The sequence below is a fragment of the Ambystoma mexicanum genome, chromosome 8 (genome assembly GCF_040938575.1).
Source record: "Ambystoma mexicanum isolate Mex_15411 chromosome 8, UKY_AmexF1_1, whole genome shotgun sequence".
Classification (NCBI taxonomy): Eukaryota; Metazoa; Chordata; class Amphibia; order Caudata; family Ambystomatidae; genus Ambystoma; species Ambystoma mexicanum.
Window position 1 is genome coordinate 1,379,992,715 of NC_090929.1, and position 20,665 is coordinate 1,380,013,379.

The 20,665-nt window shown below is 44.6% G+C and overlaps 1 protein-coding gene across 2 annotated transcripts in view; it reads right to left on the bottom strand.

Annotated features, from left to right (window-relative positions):
- The window catches only part of BCCIP (BRCA2 and CDKN1A interacting protein), a 313,225-nt gene that overhangs the window by 62,494 nt on the left and 230,066 nt on the right, over positions 1-20,665 (bottom strand). The window lies entirely within an intron of this gene.

Consider the following 20,665-nt stretch of genomic DNA (forward strand, 5'->3'; position numbering starts at 1 on the left):
TTAAAAAAGACTGTTCATCCTCGTCGATCCAACCTTCATCAAAAGCATATTTCATCAGGCAATATATTTCATCTTTCAATCTGCTGGTTGGATCGAGGGGTAGTAGTCGATATGCTAAGGGGTCATTTAAGTGTCTCATGACCTCTGTGTCGCAGTCTTGCTTGTCCCACAGTACCATACCCCCTCCTTGTCTGCGGGTTTGATTATGAAAGAATTGTTTGATTTTAGTTTGGCGAGGGCTTCTCTTTCTGTTCGAGATAAGTTGTCTTTGCCGTTGTTGTTCAAAGTTAGCAGAGTTTTTGTTTCTGCAATGATACGATTCTCAAAAGCAATAATGGATGGACTGACCATTGAATTCAATGGTACAAATTTAGAAGGTGGTTTGAGGCCCATAGTGCACCGTTCTTTCTCTTTGGTGGAGGGGGTTCTGAAGAAATATTTTAGTCTAATTTGACGGAAAAACCTTTGTAATTCTATTTCCGTTTCAAAACTCTTGGCCCTAGTGGTGGGAACAAAGGATAGACCTTTCAATAGTAGGCTTTCTTCTTCTGGAGACAGTTCATATTTGCTCAGATTATATATAGGTACTACCAATTGAGAGGTGGGCCTTGCCAATTTCTCATTTGCATCCTGGGGGGCCCCTGGTATTTGTTCCACCCACGTTTGCCCTGTCCTTGAAAAAATTGGGGCTGTTGCTGGGGCCTGTTGCCACCAGTAGAGGTGCCAGCAATAGGTCCACTACTTGTTGAACTGTTCGATGAACTCGAAAAATTAACATACGATCTCTTCTTGAAATTGGCGTTCCTATACTGGGCTTGTTTGTTTAGATCATCATAGTAAGATTCTACCAAGTAGGGATAGGTTCTTGTTTCTTTGTATTGCTCTACATCTTTTTTCAACTTCCAAAGTTTCTCCATGATGGTTTTGTTGAATGTAACTATTTCTTCATCCATTTTGGCCAACACATCCTTCAGATTTTTAATGATGTTATCCTGTTTAATTTTTTGTTCCAGTTTCTCAATCTCGTCTCGTTGAAGTTTTACTTCCTCAGCAGAGGTCTCGATAATAAGAATCAAGAGGTCCCGCAAACATTTGTTACTCACTCCACTAAATTTTCCTTTAAACTTAGTGTTGTGGGTGAACACTCTCGGGATGTTCCTAACTTGTAGTCCCTCTGGTATCACTCCAGCCTTAAGGTAAGCTAGCATCAGTTGGCCATGACTTTCTGTTCTTACTAATTTTTTCTTCTTCTGAAGCAGAATCTCTGCCTCATTTGATTGTGTATTCCCTGTGGGTGCAGTGATATTGTCTCCCAACAGTGTGGGCATACTCATTAGTTTGAGATATACCTCATCTGAAAATGACACTAGATTCGCGTTGTCCATTCTGTTTAGTAGAAATGGGACATGGACGTGGGTCTGAAATCACTAGATCACGGTAGTTATCAGCAACCTAGGTCGGTTTGCATAAGATAACTGAACCCAACAACCAAAGGGTTGTCCAAAAACAGTATTGCAAAATTGGGTACTCCCAGTTTTTTTTTTTCCAATATTACTCATTTCCCTGCGGCACGTTCTACAACTATGTTTGACTCTATTAATATATAGAGCTGACCATGTCTTTTTCCTATTAGATTTTCCAGCAGCCCTACAGCGGCTTTGAATGTCATAGAAACGGAATACTCAACCCAAAGCATACTGACATCAGACTTAGGCTAAGCTTTAGTATGTCAAAGAACATACAATGCACAGTTTGGTATTAATGCTATGGTGAAGTTCTTTACTGCAATATTTTATGTACCGGTTAAATATCAACAGGGAAATCGATCTTTAAATAATATCCACTCCCCAGCTGTACATAATGTAATTGTGATTGATACTGTCGGAGTTTATTTATTTTCCGCTCTGTTGATATCAATACATAGAGCGCATGATGTGTTACTAACTACATTTCCCAGAAGCACTGGAGTGGTCTCTAGTGCCCTATATGCAGAACACCTAGCCCAAAGGTCTCTTGCAATTATAAGCGCTAGATAGAGATCTTGGTTCTGATTGCTGTTTATTACTTTTAATACACAGCACAAGGTTCTGTTTTTCAAATTCTTCTTTTGTCCAATTAATCAGCACGAGCTTTTAAAAAGCGGGGCACGTAATTCGTATGCACTAAGCTCTTCTAAGAACGTGCACGTGATCTACATTACGTGCCTATGACGTCCCCTTTAAATAACAAACTTAGCCGACAAGCAATGCTTTTCGGTAAACCAGCAGACTCCGGTTTGACTCAAACACAGGGACTACGACCCTTACTGAAGGTGAGACATTCTCCAACGGTGTCCTAGGTACCAGTTATGTAAACAATTTGCCCCGCGCTGTCCCCATAGCTTATTAGCCACCGGGCCAGTTGCTCCCTGCATATTTGTATAACACGCATCAGTTCACGAGCGGTGACCCGTTACTCACTTTTCTAAAACATGATTTAGAACACCTGTTGGGGTTTCACCCATGTTGATGTGTGGCACTGCTATTGCCAACATGTAGATGCTGCAGGCCCCATAAGATTAGTATAATATTGAGTAAAACGCAGGCACAATGATGTGAGGTTATGGCACGTGAAATAGATGGAAACTGACTAATGAAACAAGCAAAAATTAATAATTGCAACTCACGTATTGCAACAAGCCCTGATTTACTTCGTCACTTTTCACAGCCATTCTACAAAAGAAATTGCCCGTAGTTTGAATACAGCATCACTGCGAACCGAGCTGAGTGGAGCCTGTATATCTCACCAGTTCGCCAAGTCTAAGTATGAAAGGTACTTTTAACTAGTTATTGTTACTAATAAACATCAAATCGATTAAATAATACAGAGCCAATATAGGTGCCTTATTGATGACTATGTATTTTTACAGACACAGTGCACGAAACGAAATCAAATACACGGCATCTCTTTAGGAGCCTGATGAAATTGCTGATTTAAGTTACCATATACGACCTAAAGAAATAGAGAAACACTCAGGTCAGTCCAAGAAACTGTGGTTTCAATACTGCCAGTCCACACCGTTTTTTAATATTGGTGAACAAAATGGTCCTAGTGAAACCATTTTTTTATATATTCCATTTTAGATGTTTTATGAATGGGAAAAGTATCTATTACTGAAAACAACACAATTGTCTCTGTCCTGAAGACGGCCATTATCAACATCAAGACCAGCGGCACCAGAGAGAGTCCCGTATGAGTCAGAAAGGCCGAAACATATGTCGACTTGCTAATAGGAACTGTTTTATTTTTTGATTCCTATCTCTCACACTTAAAAAGTGTAATAAGGCAGTTGGCATGCATGAAGTACCCCGCAGCTACCCTACACCAACGCAAGTTAATTTAAAACAGAGTGGTTAAAATAAATTCAGCACTAGATCACCCGCTCTGGTCAAAAAACCTTTGAGGCACACATTAGTAGTTGGGAGACTCCAATATCTTTTTGATTCTTCCTTGTAATTATTTGTGTTTATATATGCAGTAATACATACTGTTTTTTCCCGTTACCTATGTGTATGGAATCTGACATCTTGATAGGCCTGGTGGATCTTCACCAGTTAAATTGTAAGTGATTAGCACAGTTTGTTTTTATGGATTTAGGTGTTTTTGTTTTTTTATACATTTGTCATTTGAAAAACAAAATCGGAAAATAAAAAGTGAATATCCATGTTAATTAGATGTCATTAATTAGGTGTGGTATATGTAATCTTAAAATTACTTAAGATTACCTTGGATCTAACCTGGTGTGACTTAGGGTCTTTAGGTAGGGGAAGGCGACCTATCACCACACTCATTGACGACAGAACTTCAGTCGACGACCTAGTCATCGGTACTAAGGCCTACACAGGCCTGGCCTTCTCCGGTGATGCGGGCCATGTCGACAAAGTGCCGGAACAGTGTTTGGACGAGTCCCAGCTGGAAGAGGACCCATACCAGTCCTTATACGAGTGCTTCGAGGAGGCCTCTGGCACCCTCGCCTTCTCTCTCTCCACCGATGCCGACTTCTCGGGCCCATCACTCGACCCCTTGGACTTGTCCGGTCTCGCCGACTTGGACAGCAAAGAGCTACTCGCCCCGTGGACCAGTGCGACCTGGATTCAGTGGAACCACCTTTCCCCACCTCCGAAGCTGGCACCTCTGAGCGTTGCTTCTTGGTGGGGTGGGGGCGGTTCCACAGACACTGCCCTCCTCTGCGTAGACACCTTCTCTGCTGGAGCCGAAGACTTGCTTCCCCGGGACAAAACCTCCGATGTCTGGGTAAGTGCCCTTGTTGAGCCAAGTAATCAGGCGGCAGTTGCGGTGTTTCAATGTCTTCGAATGATCAGGGTATAGACAATACAGGCAATCTGCATGGCTGTCCCCCTCGAAGACCTTCTTTAGGCCACAGGTTGCACAAGGCCTAAACAGCAATTTTTTCTGGGCCACAGATGGCCGAAGTACAATAAACATGTGTAGAACACAAAGAGTACACATGAGGTGATCCCAACGGGTTGGAGACGATTGAAATCTGAAGGGAAGCCACAGGCGCGGGGCCATTTATACCAGACGTCCTATTGGTGTAGCCTAAAGCACCCAAAAAGGACGTCGATAGGACACTAAAGTGTTGAAGTTTTCCATAGGAAAACGCTAGGTTAAAGTTACTGAGGTTTCCCAGCCCGACGACGGGAAATATTCACACAATGTGAATCCATGAAAGATCCAATGCTGGAGAAGTACAGCTAGTCAAGGAAGTTGGTCCCACTAACCCAAGAGGAGAAGTCGTCCATTCTTGAGCTTCTATGTCAAATTGAAAAAGGAGCTTCAGCACACCAGCAGGGCTTCACTGGGCAATTCAAAGGTCCAGGAGGATGCAGCAAGCTTTGTTCACTGTTTCTTCATCGGGTCTTTCTGCCAGTGTTTTGACTCTGCCTCTTGTCCCAAAACCCTTGACTTTTAAGCAGGTTTCTCCCGTTCATGCACAACCTAGGTTGTCAATCACACAACAGGGTGGCTGTCCTGGACTCGTTGCATTCAGGCATTCCTAGAGACAAAGGACAGGGGAGTTTCAGGAACCTCCCTCACATCCTGCCATTCTAGACACACTGGAGCCAGAGGCGGGCTTCAGGGCTGAAGCCCGCCAAAGGCAAGGCATGTGGGATATATTTACCTATGCCGAGGCGCCCCACTGCACCCCTTTGCCAATGGGAAAAGAAAGCCAAAAATGGACACGCTAAGCCCCGTGCGCGCACAAATCTGTAAAAATTGTGCTCGGCTCATAAATCACAAAAGGCTGCACAACCCTGCCACACACAGTCAAAGTTGGTGTAAAAACAGAACTCACTGCAGGAGAATGCCAGTGGGTGCTGTACATGTAACATGAAGCAAGGCCACAGAAGTGGGCTAAAAACCGAAAATGCCCTTTAAAATGCAGCTTCCCCAATCAATTGCAACCTTCAAAGTGCTGTTTTGGTGCTAAATTCAGTCCATTTTCCAAGTGAACTATTGAAATTAAAAGAAACCACAGATCATCCAGTACAGTCAGAAGAAACCAGGCCTCACTGACTGACAGCAACTAAAATGTATTTCATGCAAAACAAATCCCAAACAGACAGAACAATGCTGAGTTAAATGTGTGTATGCTGCAAAGGAAATTCTTATAAAAAAAAAAAACTCAGTTTAAATGTGTTCTTCTCTGAAGAAGTGCAAAATTCGCCTGTTTAAAGCATGTTTTTTGTGAAGGGCTTAATTCCTTTAATTGTCAAAACCCCATTATAAACTGTTCATTTTATATCTTTTAAATGAAATATTGGAGGTGAATCTTAAAGTAACCCAGTTGGAGTTAACTGGCTAATTCTGATTGGACAGTGCGTAGCCTGGGAAAGAGGACACTCCATGTTGACACTAAACTGCTCCCAGGAAGGCTTAATGGGTGCTGGAGGTTCCCACATAATTAGAACAAAGACCTCATTAGCATGTGTCTTTGGCTGACTCAAGGACAAAGAAAGGCTTCGACACCCATCCTCCCAAAGGAGGGGCAGGATGGGGAGGAGGTTTCTCAGTGAACTTCAAAGGACTGGCCATTTGCTCACTTGCGAAGTAAGAAAAAAAAACTGGCATGGATTTTGAATGGAAATTACTTATTTTGCCTCAGAACTTTATGACATTTAACATGGCAGCCAAAATAAGTAGACTAGTGAAAACTACATACGTATGAATCTAAACAATGCTAGACATTTGAAGATTTGGTAGGAGTTCTTACTGTATAAGGAACCAAAGATGCGGCAAATATGATATTATATACCCATGTTCTAGGGGTCATCGCCCAGATATGTATTGAATTAGAAATTGTTAGGCCAAACCGTTATGATTAAAAAGGACAAAATTCCACAGAACAACAAAGACAGCTCTTACTGAGATGGGAATTGGACGCCAGGATAACCCATAAAATATGTAATGCATGTGTCTGATTTTAGTAGAAGGCATAATTATAAAAATGAGTAGTTATGGGAAATTTAAATTGTGGTTCAAATCAATGTGGAAGTTCCTAAATCGCATCATAAAATATGACAGCTCTTTCTGACTGCCAACCAGAACAAGGCAAGTGCCTTTGGCCACTCACAGCCATAGGGGTGTGGTTTGAAATTCTGCCCATACCATAAACTTTGTGATGTCAACTGGTAGGATAAATATAGGAACTTCACCACACAGACACAGCTTCCACGCAGTGCTTTGTTCCTGACTTCTTCATCCTGTCCAGAACTTTTCATCTTGTCCTGATTCCAGACTTCTTTGAAAAACCAAGGCCCTGCAATTGCTGAACTCTTTTTAGCTAGGCCCAAATCCAACCATCCCAAACTTAAGGGAAATTAATTCGGATCCAGTCTGGCTTGCTATCATCAAGCTTGCCCGCTGAAACTCACCATCCTGCTAATCTACCGTATCCAGTGACCAGAAGGGCCAATCCAATCCGAATCCAGACTGAGGTGCCATTCAAATTGACCAGAACCACACAGCTGACCCAATTCCGCCAGAAGTGCCCTGCTGCCGGTAGACCCGAGCCAATGACCAGAACACCGATGGTCCAATCTTAATTACAGTGGACTTTAAGTATCAACAGGAATAATAGTAACCCATAGTATATTTGCCCTGTCCTATCATAATCTCAACCTATTCCATCTTTAACTTCAGAACCTCTAATATTGTCAGAACCATTCTTAGTGATTTTTTCTCATTTGTTTCATTAAACCATAACCCATTAGTGATTTGGATTAAATAAAGTAATTCCGATACAGAACTGAAACCAGAGTATCATACGTGAAGAGTTACAATCGGCCATGCGTAACTGGAGATTCAGGGGTGGCATTCTCCTTTTCATAGTCATTAATATAGTGTAATAAAACCAATCTGTCATTTTTAAAACCAAATTTCTGCTTTTCTCCATTCTATTTTTCAAAAACGCCTCTAACTAAAACTTCCATAACTTCTTCAATTTTATATATAAAAACGTAATTTCAACTCTCACTTAAACCTAAGACCCTTAGCTACATCCACAACCATGTATTGGACCCGTTTTCATAAAAATAAACAGAACATTGCATAGTGAAATTTTGTCGCAAATTGACATTTTACAACTTTTTTACATGTGTCTTTTCCCATCCAAAGTGTTTCTTCCCTTCCATTCCGATCTAAAGTGTGTACTGTTGTTCATCTCCCTCTCCAGTTTTCTACTCTTCCCCCCCCCCCCCCCAACCCCCTTCCGCTCCAGCTCGGACACCAACCTCACCCACCGAACTGAACTGCATCCTATTCAATGCCCGATCCGTAGCAAAAAACAGACACTGCATCTTTGACCTCCTTGCCTCTGACAAACCAGACGTGGTTTTCATCACCGAAACTTGGTTCTCCGACGACTTTGCCCCAATCGCCAATGAAGCCTTCCCCGCCAACTACTCCCTCATCCATCCCACTGAACCGTCCCTCTAGAGGTGGGGGAATAGTATTCGTCTTCAAGTCTCACCTCCACTCCTCAATCATCGACAACCAACCTTCCATTCCTTCCTGCGAATCACTCCTCGTTAAACTATCCCTCTCCCAGTCAATCTCACAAGCTTCCTAATAATCTACAGACCCCCCTGGCTACGATAGACAATTCTCAAACAACCTCTGCGACTCTATCGCCACCCTCCAACTGAACCACCCCAACCTCACCCTCCTTGGAGACTTCAACATATGGCTCGATATCCCCACCAACCCTATGACACTCTCTGGTCGACGGTCTAGACGCAATTAACCTCCAAACCCACATAAACGGCCCGGCTCACTATAAAGGACATACTCTTGATGCCATCTTTAGCTCCCACAACCAGATACATCTAAACCCCCTCCCCACCTCTATCATCTGGTCCGATCACTTCATTGCTTCTTTCACCATTAGCTCACCCGACCCCCTTCCCGTACTCTAATCTGAAGCTCCGGAGCTTTGCAAATGCTGGAAAAAACTAATAATCGTTCCTGACCTTGCCGGCGCACTCCTCCACTCTCCACCTCCTACCTGTCAACTCAAACTAACCCCTGACGCCTTTAACTCATGGCTCAACACCTCACTAATGTGGCTCACACCCTTTTGCAAACCATCAACCCGCCGCGGCCCGTTCCCTAGATGGTTCACACCTGAGTTGAAGACCACTAAACAACTATAAAAATCCCTACAACGCAAATGGCAGAAAGACAAAACCCACGAGAGTAGAGCTACCTTGGCCCGACACCTTCATCAGTACAAGGCCGAAATACGGAAAGCAAAAAAAGCCCACTACAACTCCCGAATCCTAAACTGCATAAACCCCAGCAAAGAACTTCACAAAATCATCTTCGAATTCACCAAACCAGCATGCTCTACGACCATCCTGACTCCCTCACAATCACTATGCGACTCTCTCTCTCCACTTTTACGTCACGGCTCTCGAGAGAACAAACGCTCTAACCACCAAACTGGCTCTATTACATCCACCAGGCAACCCCCCCTTACCGACCAACCCACCACCTGCGACCACTATACAACCAACGTTCGAATCCTTTAGTTCAATAACACCAGACCAATTTCTTAACCTTCCATTGCCCGCAAACCATCTGGCTCTCTGCTAGACCCTTGCCCGGCAACAACCCTCAAAGAAATTTTCGCTTCCACCTGAGCAGGAGAACACGCAAGATCCATCATAAATGACTCCCTTTCCTCAGGTATCTTCCCCGACGCATTCAAACCGGTTCATGTCAAACGTCTAATAAAAAAATCCTCCCTCGACCCTCTCGTGCCCAAAAACTACCGCCCCATCTCAAACACCAGGTTCCTTGCCAAACTCATTGACCGAACCGCCTACTCCCAACTAAATGCCTTTGTCGAAGCCAACAATCTCCTAGACCCCATACAATCATGTTTAAGAGCCCGTCACGGAACTGAAACCACCCTAACCTCAATCTGGGACGACCTTAAAATGACAGCAGACTCGGCGGGATGCGCCGCATTAATCCTTCTTGACCTATCCGCCGCCTTCGACACAATCAATCACGCAATCCTCCTTGACCGCCTCCACTCCCTAGGAATTCGTGGAACCGCTCTTAAGTGGATAGCCTCATTCCTCAAAGACAGGTACCAAATAACGATACTCTCCTCCTATTCCTCGCAAGCCCGACCAGTTGATACGGGAGTCCCACAAGGAGCATGCCTATCCGCCCTCCTGTTCAACCTCTACTTGATCACCCTCCCACCGATAATTTGATCACACAACATCCTGTGTTACAACTACGCTGACGACACTCAACCAATTCTAAAACTCCTGAACGCAAAACCCAACTGCCGACCTGACCTTGCCTCCTGCCTCCTTGACATCGAGCTCTGGATGACCCAAAGCCACTCTTGTTAAACCCCTCCAAAACTGAAATCATGGTATGTGGCAACTCCGAACTTCTTCCACACCCACTACCCTGGCCCTCCGCCATGGGCAACTCACCGACCCCCTCTAACTGAAAAACCTTGGTTGCACCCTTGACTCTGACCTAACACTCTCGCACCAAGTCAACAACGTCTCGAAGTCCTGCCACTACCACCTTAAAACCCTTAGGCGCATATTTCCATCTCTCTCCTTCCCCAACAGACTCTCCGCGGTCCAATAAATTGTTATAAGACTGGACTACGCAAACCCCCTCTACCTCGGAGTCCACGCTTATCAACTGAATAAACTTCAAAGGGCACAAAACGCTGCAGCCAAACTGCTACTTGCGCTCAGCCCAAGACACCACATCTCCCCAGCCCTTAAGACTCTGCACTGGCTTCCAGTAGCCCAAAGGGCGACTTTCAAAACCTTATGCATCTCCCATCGAGCATTGCATAAAACCGGACCTCAATATCTTCAAGACAAGCTAAAACCCTATCACCCGCCACGCACTCTAAGATCAAGCTTAGCCGGCCTCCTAGTCATACCCAAGACAAATTCAGCCAGGTTAGGCGGATCATCATTCTAAGCCTTGGCCCCCACACTATGGAACGCACTCCCACCCCACATCCGCCTAACTGAGGATCTCATGTCTTTCCGCAAACTTCTGAAAACCTGGCTCTTCCCCCGAAACCAACCTGTACGCAAACTGACCCAAACAGAATAACAGCATCTCAACAACAATCCAACAAACTACTAGATGCGAGAAATTGACATCTAACAACTTCTTATACAAAATAAAAGGACAAACAGAATAAAACGAATTGAGTAGAACAAAGCAATGAGGTGGATAATAATAAATTGTACAAAAACAGCAAGGAGATCTAAATTAATGAAATGGATGCAATGCATGATGAACGAAGTGAATGGAGTGGGCGAATTCTTTAAAATGGATGAAGCGTGTGGAACGGATGAAAGCACCGAGCAGATGAATGCATTTAGTAGATGAGTGTGTAGTTCGGATTAGCGTGTAGAGCGGATGAGCGTGTAGAGCGGCTGGATGTGTAGAGTGGATATGTGCGTAAGTGCAGAGAAGTGTGTTGAACGGACGGGTGTGTAGAGCGGACAGGTGTGTAGAGCGGACGAGAATTTAAGAGTGGAGGAGCGTGTAGAGCAGAGGATTACATTTAACAGACTAGTGGGTAGAGCCGACGAGTATATGGAACAGAGTGCGAAAGAGTGCGCAAGAAAAGGACTGCATAAGAGCGCATATAATGCGAGTGAGCGCATAGAGTGAGTGAGCGTGTGAAGCGGGTGAGTAGGTAGAGCAAATGAGTGCGTAGAGCGGGTGAGTGAGCAGAGCGGGTGAGTGAGCAGAGCGGGTGAACACTTGGAACGTGCAAGTGCCTAGAGAGGACGAGTGCCATAGAGCGGATGAACGAGTAGAACATGTAGATCGGATGAGTGCCTAGAACGAAATGTACACGTAGAGCGGATGAGTACGTAGAGCCGCTGAATGCGTAGAGCAGTAGGAACGTGTGAATTATGTGGATGGAATGGATAACGTATATGGATTGACCGAGCAATGTATGTGAACAGAACAGACGACGTAGGTGGACGGAACCCGTAATGCATGTGGACGAAACGTGTAACGTATGTAGACGGACGACGTCTATGGATGGAACGGGTAACGTATGTAAATGGAACAGGCGACGTACATGGATGGATCGGGCGACGTACACGGATGGAACGAGTGATGTATGTGGATGGAACGTGTGAAATATGTGGATGGAAAGGATCAAGTATGTAGATGGTACGGGTGAAATCTGTGGATAAAGTGCATAAAACAACTCCGAATACACGTAATGGATCGGAGTAAATAGAACAGATTTGAATGCACGAAACAGATTGGAGTGCGTGGAACGGATTGGAGTGCGGAGAACGCTTGAACGAGTATGTAACCCATCATATCACATCAACACGCCTATTCTCTTCCTTACACCACCACTCAACTAGAACACAGAGATACAATGACACAATTCGGTATAACTGTTCTCATACCAGCATCTGCCGCATACTCCCCATCACTCTAAACACTGCTGGTTACACACCCCAGCCAGGTGTTCTCCTCAGGCCTAATTCATTGCAACATGTATATATGTATCTGTAATACTAATGTATGTGCCCATCTGTAACCGTAACGTAACCTTTGTTTACTGCACTCAAATGTAACTGTAACCAGATCTAACTTACGCGCCCGTATGCCCCTGGGCCTGGCTGCGCTTTATAAATAAAATAAATACAAATGCAGCCACTTTCGGTCTTGACAAATCCTGCCAGAACGAACACATACTGCTGATCTCTCAACCACCACACCTACCGCTAATACCGCTAAGAAGCAGCTATAACACGAATGCCACACCAGCTGCACACATATCCGGTGCTCAGACGCGGCTTTGACTCTCTCTACTGACTTGAACTTCGGTTCCCAAGGGCGTTGAACTTACCAGCGCCTTCAGACCATACCAATGGTACATAAGGCGCTATATAAATGCAAAGTAACATAACATCTTGTAGCTCATGTTTGTTAGGGCCGGTTTAGTATTGCTCCCATAGGAATTTCTATCAATAAGCATTTTTGCACCCTTTTCCTTGTTTCAGAAAGCCATTTTCAACTGTCATTTCAAAAAGTGTAAATTGCCAAAAACGGTTTTCTCTTGTTTGGAGAGGGAAGATTGCATTCAAACTATAGACACAGTCTTTCATTCCTGAATACCTGCGGTTTACTTACATCTGTGTATAATTGCTCATTTCTGCATTGCAGGGGGAGACCTTAACCTAAACCAAAACTGTTCTTTTTCCTGTGTTTTCTATTCTGCATTACTATAAGTGAATTCAATTGTTTTACTTATTTTCCGAATTGTATTGTCACCCCTTGGTTATTGCTGCCCCATATATATATATATATATATTAAAATTTGTATTTCATTTGAAAATTTAATATTTACCTTTACCAACTAGCCTGATTCCTGGTCCAATGTGAGCTGGGGGGTATTTTGAGATGGGTGTGATATGAGTGGTATATCACTCAGAATATTGAACCTATAGACATAATAAATAAGTATTTTATTTGTGCATTACATGCTAGGCGAAACCCGGGTGTGTGCCCGATTGAAATCCTTAACAGATTCAAGGGGCTCAAATTTGCCTCGACGCACAGAGTAAAACGCAAGAAAAACCTCACAAACAGAAAATGGTGAAACAAGAAGACAGGAGCTATTTTAACAAAATGGTAAACCAGCACATACTGCAGCCGAGGATTCAGCCTAGAAAAGCACAATGGTAGGAAAAATTAAACCACTGCCACATAAACGTTACATGAGAATGTAGGATAAGGGGCTACTAGGTAACCCCTGAGCACTCCACATAAGATGGGGTGTGCTGGACCTACAATGAGAAAGTTTAAGTCAATTTCACTTCACTATTCTTGAGAACTGTAGTTCACCCAAGAAAAAGCAATTAAAACTTAGGAGACATCTAAAGGATTTCTCTGTGTGTCACCATACAAACAGTCAGACTCCAAAAACAGTTAAAACACCAAATCCAGTCAAAACACACAAGGGAGTGCTAGCAAAAGAGCTGGGGGTCTCTAAGGTTGAAGTTAATTGGCACAGAAATGATAATTGTCCCCAACACTGACATGTACTTTTTCTCCAGTGCCTCTCCACCTTTTTTGAATGTACTTTGGTTACCGGACATAGGCGACCCGTTCACCAACATTTATGGTGCTTTTGGCACCCATCGCCTGTCCCTCCAAGTCACCGTATCTCACTACCATACTCTCCGCAGTCAGAACTCTGCCAGAAAGGTGTTACTGCTTTGTTGGCCCTGCCCACAAAGTGAACCCACAATTCAGGGCACACATGTCCAGTCCCAGTGCTCCTCTCCTACGGCCTGCTTGCTCCCACTACCATGTCTTAGGCAGATGAGGGAATCAAAGCCCTCATTGCTGCAGTCACTGTTCACATCAAACACGTTTAGCAGGGGCTAGATTTTTTTAGCTCTTTGGCATCTCTCGTTTTTGATCTTGGTGCTTCACAAAATCAACTGCAAACTAGAATTGCATAGGTTGTGGCGTAGAGATTTTTTTTAGATGTAGCCATGATTCATGTTGCTAGATCCCACAAGCATTTCTTCCGCCATCACAGTTTTGAAAACGGATACACAGACTCCTACAAATTGATTACTCTTTTGGCACAACAGCCATTGGTTCACAAACCCAGTCCAGAGTACATTACCCAAAGTACATCGTGCAAGGAGAGTCAAGCTCAGTTGATTACTCTTTTGGCACAACAGCCATTGGTTCACAATCCCAGTCCAGAGTACATTACCCAAAGTACATCCGTTCAAGGAGAGTCAAGCTCAGTTAGGGCCAAGGCATCGTCTGTAGCTTTTCAATAATACACCCCACTTGATATCTACATTATGGCCATGTGACCTACCCTATGTGTTTTCTGCAAAAAAAAATTAGCCCCTGGACTTAAGCTGCCAGGAGGATCAGTATTAGGCCAAGCAAGTGTTAGGCAAGATTGTATGCAGTACCCTTTGGGTGCACTACAATAACTTTGACCTCCTGGCAATAGGAACCCAACCTTTGGTATAGGTCTGTACTACACAGGTTGGTAGTGTGGCTGAGCAGCCAGGCCTATCTCAAGAGGGGTCAATGTGAGCTGTAGGGGGAGTTACACAGATTCACAGTGACTAGTATTCAAATAATAAACACACACAAGGCTTTCTTGAATACACAATTATTAATTTATCAGTCAGTTAGAATAAGCCTTCTTCAGAAGGGAGCAATATAAAAGCAATACACAAATACACTTCAAAACTGTACACTCTTAGTTTCTAAATCAGTAAAGAACCTTTTGGGATGGCCCACAGTCACAACCTACACCCTCAGGTGACTTCAATAGCTAGGGTGCTGGGGACGTTAATATCGTACTGTTCCATTTAGAATAATTTTTAATTGGTTAAAGGGAAAAGGTTATTAAAACAAACAAGATACCACAAATATTATTAAGCAGACAAATACTTTCGGATCCACCAAGCAGAGTCATTCAGTATAACAGGCTAAGCCAAAGTCAATGGGCCAAAGTCTTATATGGGCCGAAGCACTTCTGGAAAATAAGTAGAAAAGTCTTTGCACAATGTTTTAGAAGTCTTTGAAGAAAAGAAGAATCAAATGTAGGGCCACAAGCTGATTAGACCTGTGAGTAGTACAAGATGCAAGTAACTCTACAATGAGAAGTAAGTTCTCTCAGACTTTACAGTACCTTTGTATTGAAGAAAAAATGCAGCTGATGACTTCTGTTCCTGTGCAGCTCTGCAGATCTCACTGTTCCTGGGCCTCAGTCGTAGGGACAAGAGGGAGGACTTCTGGGGACTCCTGCACTGCAATGGAACGGTCACCACTCGCAACTAGTATTCTTTCCAACAAGTGGCACTTCTGTGTTTCAGCTCGTTGCGACTACCACAAATAGCAACACTGCGGTTTCTGGCTGTCGAGATGGACTTTCCTTGCTTCTGGGGTCCCGTACTCTGTTGGGGGGGGCTCTGGCTCGGTCAATCCTGCTTCCTGGGAGCCCGGAGGATCTTCCTGGAGCTCTTAGCCAACTTAAAAGCAACGTACACAATCTGGTGTTCCACTCCCTGGCGATTCGGTTTCCAGCAGCAATGTAACCAGCTCCGAGAGATTGTCCAGGTGGCTTACTTTGGAGTTGATTGGTCCCACCAACTCAAGGGAGAAGTTGTCCTTGCAGGAGCTGCTCTGTCGATACGAATTTGGAGATTCAGCACAGCAGCAGGGCCTCACCTGGCAAACCAACGGTCCAGGAGTTGCAGCAGGCATCCTCTTCGAGTTCTTCTTCGGTTCCTTCGTCCAGTGGTCGACTGCCTTCCAGGCCAAAAGCCTTACCTTTTATTCAGTTCTCTCCCATTCATTCCAGCCTGGCTGTCAATCACCCAGCAGGGGGGCTGTCCTTGGCGGACAGAGCCAGCCAATCATCACAGAGTGCATTTGCTCCTAGGAGACTAAGCACAGGGAGTTTCGGGCACCTCCCTCACTTCCTGCCCACCCAAAACACCCTGGAGCAAGAGGCAGGCTTCACTCGTGAATCCCGCCAAAGGCAAAGCGAACAAAGGGATCAAACCTAGTTTGCCGCGCAGAGTAAATCTCAAGAAGGCTCTTTCCACAAAGAAATGGTGAAAAAATAAAACTGGGGCCATTTTGACAAAAATGGCACTCTTGGGTGCTTTACTGCCACTGCAAACATAGCCAGCGGTAAATGCACACCACGGTAGTTAAGAGAAAACCACTGCTACCAGCCATTCATTGAGGAAAGGGTAACATAAAAATGTTACATGAGACCCTAGACAAAGGGGATACTAAGTAACCCCTCTAGCACCCTATTGTAAGATAGTGTGTGCTGGGTCTAGAAAGTTGCAAATGTAAGTAAAGTCAATTTCACTTTACTGCTCTGTGAAATAGTTTATCCCAGAGAAGGTATTTAAACCTTTGGAAATCTGAAAGACTTTCCTGTGTCACTGCACTGAAGGTGCAGTGTGACAATGTAAAAGATGATACCTATGGAGTTTGTCAGACTCCACAACCAAAAGACAGTGTTCAAAAATCACATGAATATACACGAGAGAGTGGGGAAAAAGGAGTGTTAGGGAGAATTCTCATAAATGTGCAAATTTCCTTCACCTTAGAGACCCCCAGCAACTTTGCTGGATTTTGAGGACTTGATTTGTTTAACCTGGAGAGAGTTTGACCCTTTTTTCCCCACTCTCATATGTATTTGGAGGTGTGTTTTACTCTTGCGTTCTTTGATTGTGACGTTTTAGACAACTCCATAGGCAGCATCTTTTCATATCCGTCACAGCACCCTCAGTGCAGTGACACAGGGAAGCCTTTCAGGCTATCCCAAGGTTTAAATACCTTCTCTGGGATAAACTACTGTTTCCCCAGAGAAAGTAAAGTGAAATTGACTTTACTAGTCTTTTCAAATTCTTAGACAGAGCACACACTATCTTACAATAGAGTGCTGGAGGGGATACTTAGTACCCCCTATGTCTAGAAACTCATGTAGCAGTCAAACTCTACCCTTTCCTCTCAAAACGGCTGGTGGCAGTGTTTTTACAACAAACTACCATGATTTTTCCTGACCGCAAACACTGGTAGCGTTAAATCGTGGGAGTCATGTTTTTCAAGATGGCGTCTGAGCCTTCTTTGTTTAAACGGGCCCCAGTCTTTTTTTGACTTTTCTTTTTGGAAAGGTCCTTCTAGAGTTTTGCTCTGCGCGCCAAACCAGGTTTGGTCCCTTTGCTCCTACGCCTTTGGCTTCAGGACTGAAGACCGCCTCTGGCGCCCGAGTGTCTGGGGTGGGCAGGCAGTGAGGGAGGTGCCCGAAACTCCCTGTGCTTAGTCTCCTAGGAGACCCGACTGCTCTCTGTGGTGATTGGCTGGCTGACTGTCCGGCAAGGACAGCCACCCTGCTGGGTGAGTTGCAGCTAAGCTGGAATGAATGGGAGAGAACTGAATAAAAGGCAAGTCTCTTGGCTTGGAAGGCAGAGTCGACCACTGGAACCGAAGACCAGCTGGAAGTGGACGGCTGCTGCAACTCCTGGACCATTGGTTTGCCCGGTGAAGCCCTGCTGCAGGTCCGAATAACCAAGTTCGACAGAGAAGCCCTTCAAGGACGACTTCTCCCTTTGAGTTGGTGGGACCAATCAACTCGTAAGCCACCTGGATACCATTCTCGGAGCTGGTTGCATTTTCCTCAGAGTGCTGCAGGAAACCTAATAGCCAGAGAGGAGGACACCAGTTTGTGTGGTTGACGACAGCTACCGGAATCGAAGATTTGCCAGCTTTGTGACCAGTCCCCGAGCAGTGCATGAGTCCCCGGACGTCCTCCCTCTTGTCCCCACGACTGAGGGTCAGGAACAGCGAGAGCTGCAGGAACAGAAGTCTTCAGCTGCATCTTTTTCTTCAATATAAGGTACTGTGAAAAGCCGATCGAGAGAACTTACCTCTCACCGCGAAAGTGCATGATGGCAACTTGCAGGCCTTTTCAGCTTGTGACCCAACATATGAATCTTTCTTCTATGAACTACTTCTGAGAACCGTGGCAAAGACTTTTCCGTTTAACTACCAGAACCGTTTTTACTGATACAGGACTCTAGCCCATTGACTTTGGCCTACCTATTGCATTGGACCAACTCCTCTGGTGAACTCAACTATTTGCACTGTTTAAGAATAAGTCTACTATTCGTTTTATTAACTTATGCCTTTTTCCTCCTACTTCAAATGCTCTGAATGCCATTTTGCTCCTCCTTCAAAGTAGCTTAAATGTCACAGAACCGGATAGTGTTAAGTACTGTAATATATTTATGTGTGATAACTGATTGCCTGCTTTTAGTGAATGTTTTCTAACTGACAGTGTAATAAATTAATAAGTGTTTTACCAAGAAACCTTGAGTATAAAAGAGTCTATTTGAATACTTGTGATTTTAGACCTCTGTGTAAAACCCTTACAGCTCACATTCCCTCTTGAGATAAGCCTGGCTGCTCAGCTCGCTACCAAAAACTGTGTGGTACAGACTTGTACCAAAGGTTTGTTTTGCTTACACCTGTAATCATAGTTGTGTGTAGTGGTCCCAGAGGGTACTGCATGCAAACTTTGCCTAACAAGGAGATCACTCTCTCCAGGTTAAAAATGAAAAGTCCTCAAAATCCAGAAAATTTGCTCGGGGTCTTGAAGGTGGAGGGAATTAGCACATTTCTGAGAATTCTCCCTAACAGAGAGTCTGGAAACCCTCTTTGGCTAGATATCACACATCACCTTTTCAACAGACTGCCATTTGCCCCTCAAATATTTCTTCCTTGGATAATCAGCTGTGGTTTTGGGGAAAGAGGACAAGATGTACGAGTAAGGACAAGTTATGTGCTGTTGTGTTTGCCATACTCCTAGTCCAGTCACCACTCCACATACAACCAGCTTTCCATCCCCACAAGTATAATTATATAGTCCCAAAAGACATGAAGATTGTTAGGGAGAATTCTCAGAAATGTGCCAATTCCTCTCTAAACACTGTTTCCTTTGGTTGTGGAGTCTGAAACTCCATAGGCATCATCTTTTACATTGTGTCACACAGTACCTTCAGTGTAGTGGCTCAGGGAAGTCTTTCAGATTTCCCAAAGGTTTAAATACCTTCTCTTTGATTAACTACCGTTTCTGAGAGCAGTGAAGTGAAATTGACTTTACTTACATTTGTAACTTTCTAGACCCAGCACACACTATCTTACAATAGGGTGCTGGAGGGGTTACTTAGTATCCCCTTTGTCTAGCTTCTCTGGTTACCCTTTCCTCGAGGAATGGCTGGTGGCAGTGGTTTACTTTTACCTGCCATGGTGTGCTTTTATCGCGGGCTGCGTTCGCAGCTGCAGTAAAGCACCAAAGTGTGCCATTTTTGTCAAAATGTCCCCGGTCAGCTCTAGGGTGTCTGGAGGAGGCAGGAAGCAAAGGAGGTGCCCGAAACCCCCTGTGCCTAATCTCCTAGGAGACAGAAATGCACTCTTAGGTGATTGACTGGCTGGCTATCCAGCAAGGACAGCCACCCGGCTCGGTGACTGACAGCTAGGCTGGAATGAATGGGAGAAACCTGCATGTGAGGCTTTTTGGCTTGGAAGGCAGAGCCGACCACTCGAAGAAGGAATCCGAAGAAGAACTTGGAAGAGACTTGGAAGAGACTTGGAAGAGACTCCTGCTACAACTCCTGGACCGTTGGTTTGCCCGGTGAAGCCCTGCTGCTGTGCTGAAGCTCCAAATTTGTTTCGACTAGACAAGCCCTGTAAGAACGACTTCTCCCCTCAAGTTGTTGGGACCAATCAACTCCAAAGTAAGCCACCTGGACATCCTCTCGAAGCTGGTTGAATTTCCACTGCAGTCGCTGCTGGAAACCGTAGAGCCAGGGAGTGGAATACCAGTTTGTGTGCATTGCTTTTAAGTTGTCCAAGACCTCCAGGAAGATCCTCCGGACTACCAGGAAGCAGGACTGACTGAGCCTGAGCCACCTCAGAGTGCTGGACCCCAGATGCAAGAAAGCCCATCTCAACAGCCAAGAGTCTGCAGTGTTGCTATTTGCTTAGAAGCGAGGAGCTGAAACCGCAAAGTGCCACTGAATAGAAGTTGGTCCTTTTCTGTCGCCGACCGTCCCGTTGCTCGAGTCCTCCAGACATCGTCCTTGTCCCCACCCCTGAGTCCCAGGAACACAGGATCTGCGCAGGAACAGAAGCCAGCCATAGCCAGTTTCTTCTAACCAAAAGGTACTGCACAGTCTAAGAGAATTTACCTCTTGTCATATAACCTCAATCGTTCTCGGTTGGGACTTGTCTTGGTTGCTTCTGTAGAGTTGCTATCAGTTTCTTTACCTCACAAGCCTAATCAGCTTGTGGCCCTACTTTGATTTCTTCTTTTCTACAAAGACTTCTAGAACATTGTGCAATACTTTTACCTACCTGCAAGAATTGCTTCAGCTCATCTTGACTTCTGTCCAATTGACTTTGGCCTGGCCAGGCTCCTTGAAGAACTCTTCGTCCCTCTGACTCTGTGTTTGGCCCTCCTTCCAGGAAGGGGTTAACTTGCATTGGGGTTACCAAAAGT